Source organism: Carassius gibelio, chromosome B19 (genome assembly GCF_023724105.1).
Source record: "Carassius gibelio isolate Cgi1373 ecotype wild population from Czech Republic chromosome B19, carGib1.2-hapl.c, whole genome shotgun sequence".
In the NCBI taxonomy this organism is placed as follows: domain Eukaryota; kingdom Metazoa; phylum Chordata; class Actinopteri; order Cypriniformes; family Cyprinidae; genus Carassius; species Carassius gibelio.
In genome coordinates, this window is record NC_068414.1 from 29,842,251 (window position 1) to 29,849,138 (window position 6,888).

Below are 6,888 nucleotides of genomic sequence, written 5' to 3' on the forward strand. Positions count from 1 at the left end.
CTGTGCATTTATTGAATGAGCACTGTGCAATGTCCGAACTGATTGCACTATATTTTCACAGTTTTTTTTAATGTAAAATAATTTTGTAACTGTTTTTAAATTCATTTTAATTAAGTACATTTTTTAATCATTATAAAAGTTTTAAAATTGCTTGTTTTATTTTTGTTATAATTTTTCTTTATGATTATTTTTACTTTCTTTTATGTAAAGCACTTTGAATTACCATTGTGTATGAAATGTGCTATATAAATAAACTTGCCCAGTGTGTTAGTGGGCTTTTATATATATATATATATATATATATATATATATATATATATATATATATATATATATATATAAACACACACACATACTCATACTACCGGTCAGAGTTTAGGATCAGAATGATTTTTAATGTTTTTTTTACAGGAATTTATTTTACTCATCAAGACAGCATTTATTTGATCAAAAATACTGGAAAACATGTAATATTGTGAAATATTATTAACATTTTTCTATTTTAATATACATGAGGGTGTAATTTATTCATGTGATGTGCAGCTGTATTTTCAGCACCATTCCTCCAGTCTTCAGTGTCACATGATCTTCAGAAATCAGAATAATATGATGGTTTATTATCAGAGTTGTGCTGCTGAAACTGTGATACCTCTTTCAGGATTCTTTGATGAATGAAAAGTTAAAAAGAAGAGCATTTATTTAAAATAGAAGACTTTTCTAACAATATTCACTACAGTTCAATAGTTTGGGGTCAGTCAAATTTTATCCTTTCTTTTTTTTATAAGAAATTGTATTCTTTGTTAGACTTTAGAATCTTTTATTCAGGATGTGTTAAATTGATGAGAAGTGATATCAAAGATAAATATTGTTAGAAGAGATTTATATTTTGAATAAACGCTGTTCTTTTAAAAAAAAAATTATACATCGAAGAATCCTTAAAAAAGTATCGCAGATTCCAAAATAATATTTGGTAGCACAACTATTAATAGTTCTAATAATAAATCATCATATTTTCATGATTTCTAAAGATAATGTGACACTTAAGACTGGAGGAATGATGCTGAAAATACAGCTGCACATCACAGAAATAAATTATATTTTAAAGGATATTAAAATATAAACCATTATTTTATATATTTTATTTTGATAATTTTGAATTATTACTGAAATACAACCTTTTTTGTTTCAAACAGTTCATTGAACAATAATAAATGAATTACCTGAAGCTGACAATGAAGTAAATGTATAATAATTAGCAAAGATGATTAATTTAGTGCTGTAAACGCGCGTGTGAGGGGCGGAGACGCCTGTGAGGACCAAACACAGCAGAATGGTAGGAAACTTCACTCCTCTTATTATTTCTCTTTTACTATAGCGATTTATTTTTAGATACGTGATGTGAGTCTTTCATAGAGTTGTAGAGTTATTAGAGAAATAGAGTTATTTTTTACATTCTTTGGTCAAAGTTTTCAGATCGGCACTTCGGAGCCTGTTCGCGACTCGGTTGATTCAGATCGGCACTTCGGAGCCTGTTCGCGACTCGGTTGATTCAGATCGGCACTTCGGAGCCTGTTCGCGACTCGGTTGATTCAGATCGGCACTTCGGAGCCTGTTCGCGACTCGGTTGATTTCAGATCGGGACTTCGGAGCATGTTTGCGCCCTCGGTTGATTCAGATCAGCACTTCGGAGCCTGTTCGCGACTCGGTTGATTCAGATCGGCACTTCGGAGCCTGTTCGCGACTCGGTTGATTCAGATCGGCACTTCGGAGCCTGTTCGCGACTCGGTTGGTTCAGATCGGGACTTTGGAGCATGTTTGAGATTTTTTTTTATTCAAATCTGGACATCGAACCAGGAAGTGTTTGTCAAACAGGTGATAAATGAAAATTTGGACTTGAGGCTTTTTTTTACCTGTCGATTCAGTATGTACATGGACCCACACACAAAGGTGGACACACTCTAGACTTAATCATCAGTAGGGCTCTAAACTTTTCATCCATTGTTATTAACGACGTAGTGTCACGGATCGCAAGAGGCGAAGACTCAAGTGCAGGCAGATGGGAAGACTTTATTTATACGTCACCAAAATAAACAAAAACACAACTGAAACCAGAGGAGCGTTCAAAGTTACGAGACATAGACTGAAGTCAGATTCCCAGTGAAATGCTCTCAGACAGCAAATGCAATGAGTTTGCATCCTTTTTTTCTGAGAAGATCATCAATATCAAGAAGGCGATTAGCACATCCTCAAGTAATACAGTTAGAAATACCAAGGGTTCACACAAAACAAGGGGAATCTGCTTTTAGTTTCTATGCCGCTCGCAGTTGGAATCAGCTTCCAGAAGAGATCAGATGTGCTAAAACACTAGTACATTTAAATCTAGACTTGAAACTCATCTGTTTAGCTGTGCATTTATTGAATGAGCACTGTGCAATGTCCGAACTGATTGCACTATATTTTCACAGTTTTTTTTAATGTAAAATAATTTTGTAACTGTTTTTAAATTCATTTTAATTAAGTACATTTTTTAATCATTATAAAAGTTTTAAAATTGCTTGTTTTATTTTTGTTATAATTTTTCTTTATGATTATTTTTACTTTCTTTTATGTAAAGCACTTTGAATTACCATTGTGTATGAAATGTGCTATATAAATAAACTTGCCCAGTGTGTTAGTGGGCTTATATATATATATATATATATATATTAGTGCTGTCAAAATTAGCGCGTTAACGCATTCGATTAATTTGAAATATTTAACGCGTTAAAAAAAAATAACGCAATTAACGCGGTTGCAGTTTTTTTTATTTCCAGTTGTGGCCTATGTGTGTTCAACGTGCAAAGAAATATGGATAAGACCAAGGAAGGACTTTTAGACGGAAAGTTTCAGTATAAAACTCTGCCGGATTACTCTTCAGTCTGCCACAAGAAACAGCAACATTAAAATCATGAACTCAAATGTCATTGTTTAAAAAACAAAAAAAACAATGACTGTAACAGTGCGTAAATCAGACCTTTCTGTAACGCTAACGTTAATAAGCTTAAACGAAAATAAAGAAATAATTGTGTAGCGGAGTATTTTTTGTACACAGTGCCGCGAACTGTCAATCACTCCTGTGCGCGTGCATCACTGTCCTTGCAGCTGCAGCAACTTGCGCTCTCTCTCTTCATCAAGCTTTAAAACAAAAAGGGGACAAAAAGATCATATTGTTTTTGTGCATAGGCTATAGATTAATTAGATAAATGAATATCTAAATTTGTGCCTTGCCGTCTACGGTATTTTTTTAGAACTTAGAAAAAAGATGCTGCAGCCAATGAGCAGCCAGCGGGGGCTGCAGGACGACTCAACCTCCGCAGACAGTTTTTAATGTTTATCAGACAATAAATACTCAAGATTTTGCTTTAGTATAACTCACAACGAGTTTCACACACCTTCTCCGGCCACGTTGAGTTGTTGACACTTAACAGTGGGAAAAGCGACACATGCGCTATTCACTTGTATAACTTATGGGTGAATGGGTAATGTAGTTTCTGCTCTGGGTGGGATGAATTAGGAAGCTTGCATTGTGAAGGGCGCTCTGAAAATCGGCAGTGCAGGTGAAAGATTAAAACCTCTATTAAAACAGATGTCCAAATGAGCGTACCGGTACGCTACAAGCACGTTCTGGGCGCACGGAGAGGTGGCGGTATGCTCAAGAGCTATATTTGGAAGTGGCGGTACCGGTGCATACTGGCCCACTTAAAGCACTGGCAATGACTATACTTTGGAATTTTTTGCAGTCCACTTAGAATTCAACATGGAAATCATTTTTGTCTATTATTGGCATTGATTGTTTTGAAATTCAAATGGTACTTACATGCCTGTGTTTTTATTTCTGTAATAAATATGGCTTTCAAGCCAACAGTTAATTTGGAAGATATTGATGGTTTATTGCAGGTATGTTGTTTACATGAGAAAATCTGTGTTACAAGTTAAACAAAAATTCCAATAAACAATCATATTTTGAATTTAAATAGTTTCTTTGTCTTGAGTTTACATTAATTATTTACATTTTACATTTACATATCCAAAAATATTACATTAATTATTTACAATTTACATTTACATATCCAAAAAGTTTCAGTCTTTTAATTGCGATTAATCGCGATTAATCGCGATTAATTTTAAAAAATTGTGCGATTAATTAGTTAATTTTTTTTAATCGATTGACAGCACTAATATATATATATATATATATATATATATATATATATATATATATATATATATATATATATATATATATATATATATATATATATATATATAACACACACACATACTCATACTACCGGTCAGAGTTTGGGATCAGAATGATTTTTAATGTTTTTTTTACAGGAATTTATTTTACTCATCAAGACAGCATTTATTTGATCAAAAATACTGGAAAACATGTAATATTGTGAAATATTATTAACATTTTTCTATTTTAATATACATGAGGGTGTAATTTATTCATGTGATGTGCAGCTGTATTTTCAGCATCATTCCTCCAGTCTTCAGTGTCACATGATCTTCAGAAATCAGAATAATATGATGATTTATTTTCAGAGTTGTGCTGCTGAAACTGTGATACCTCTTTCAGGATTCTTTGATGAATGAAAAGTTAAAAAGAAGAGCATTTATTTAAAATAGAAGACTTTTCTAACAATATTCACTACAGTTCAATAGTTTGGGGTCAGTCAAATTTTATCCTTTCTTTTTTTTTATAAGAAATTGTATTCTTTGTTAGACTTTAGAATCTTTTATTCAGGATGTGTTAAATTGATGAGAAGTGATATCAAAGATTAATATTGTTAGAAGAGATTTATATTTTGAATAAACGCTGTTCTTTTAAAAAAGATTATACATCGAAGAATCCTTAAAAAAGTATCGCAGATTCCAAAATAATATTTGGTAGCACAACTATTAATAGTTCTAATAATAAATCATCATATTTTCATGATTTCTAAAGATAATGTGACACTTAAGACTGGAGGAATGATGCTGAAAATACAGCTGCACATCACAGAAATAAATTATATTTTAAAGGATATTAAAATATAAACCATTATTTTATATATTTTATTTTGATAATTTTGAATTATTACTGAAATACAACCTTTTTTGTTTCAAACAGTTCATTGAACAATAATAAATGAAGTACCTGAAGCTGACAATGAAGTAAATGTATAATAATTAGCAAAGATGATTAATTTAGTGCTGTAAACGCGCGTGTGAGGGGCGGAGACGCGCGTGAGGACCAAACACAGCAGAATGGTAGGAAACTTCACTCCTCTTATTATTTCTCTTTTACTATAGCGATTTATTTTTAGATACGTGATGTGAGTCTTTCATAGAGTTGTAGAGTTATTAGAGAAATAGAGTTATTTTTTACATTCTTTGGTCAAAGTTTTCAGATCGGCACTTCGGAGCCTGTTCGCGACTCGGTTCATTCAGATCGGCACTTCGGAGCCTGTTCGCGACTCGGTTGATTCAGATCGGCACTTCGGAGCCTGTTCGCGACTCGGTTGGTTCAGATCGGGACTTTGGAGCATGTTTGAGATTTTTTTTTATTCAAATCTGGACATCGAACCAGGAAGTGTTTGTCAAACAGGTGATAAATGAAAACTTGGACTTGAGGCTTTTTTTTACCTGTCGATTCAGTATGTACATGGACCCACACACAAAGGTGGACACACTCTAGACTTAATCATCAGTAGGGCTCTAAACTTTTCATCCATTGTTATTAACGACGTAGTGTCACGGATCGCAAGAGGCGAAGACTCAAGTGCAGGCAGATGGGAAGACTTTATTTATACGTCACCAAAATGAACAAAAACACAACTGAAACCAGAGGAGCGTTCAAAGTTACGAGACATAGACTGAAGTCAGATTCCCAGTGAAATGGTCTCAGACAGCAAATGCAATGAGTTTGCATCCTTTTTTTCTGAGAAGATCATCAATATCAAGAAGGCGATTAGCACATCCTCAAGTAATACAGTTAGAAATACCAAGGGTTCACACAAAACAAGGGGAATCTGCTTTTAGTTTCTATGCCGCTCGCAGTTGGAATCAGCTTCCAGAAGAGATCAGATGTGCTAAAACACTAGTACATTTAAATCTAGACTTGAAACTCATCTGTTTAGCTGTGCATTTATTGAATGAGCACTGTGCAATGTCCGAACTGATTGCACTATATTTTCACAGTTTTTTTTAAATGTAAAATAATTTTGTAACTGTTTTTAAATTCATTTTAATTAAGTACATTTTTTAGTCATTATAAAAGTTTTAAAATTGCTTGTTTTATTTTTGTTATAATTTTTCTTTATGATTATTTTTACTTTCTTTTATGTAAAGCACTTTGAATTACCATTGTGTATGAAATGTGCTATATAAATAAACTTGCCCAGTGTGTTAGTGGGCTTATATATATATATATATATATATATATATATATATATATATATATATATATATATATATATATATATATATATATATATATAAAAACACACACACATACTCATACTACCGGTCAGAGTTTGGGATCAGAATGATTTTTAATGTTTTTTTTACAGGAATTTATTTTACTCATCAAGACAGCATTTATTTGATCAAAAATACTGGAAAACATGTAATATTGTGAAATATTATTAACATTTTTCTATTTTAATATACATGAGGGTGTAATTTATTCATGTGATGTGCAGCTGTATTTTCAGCATCATTCCTCCCGTCTTCAGTGTCACATGATCTTCAGAAATCAGAATAATATGATGATTTATTTTCAGAGTTGTGCTGCTGAAACTGTGATACCTCTTTCAGGATTCTTTGATGAATGAAAAGTTAAAAAGAAGAGCATTTATT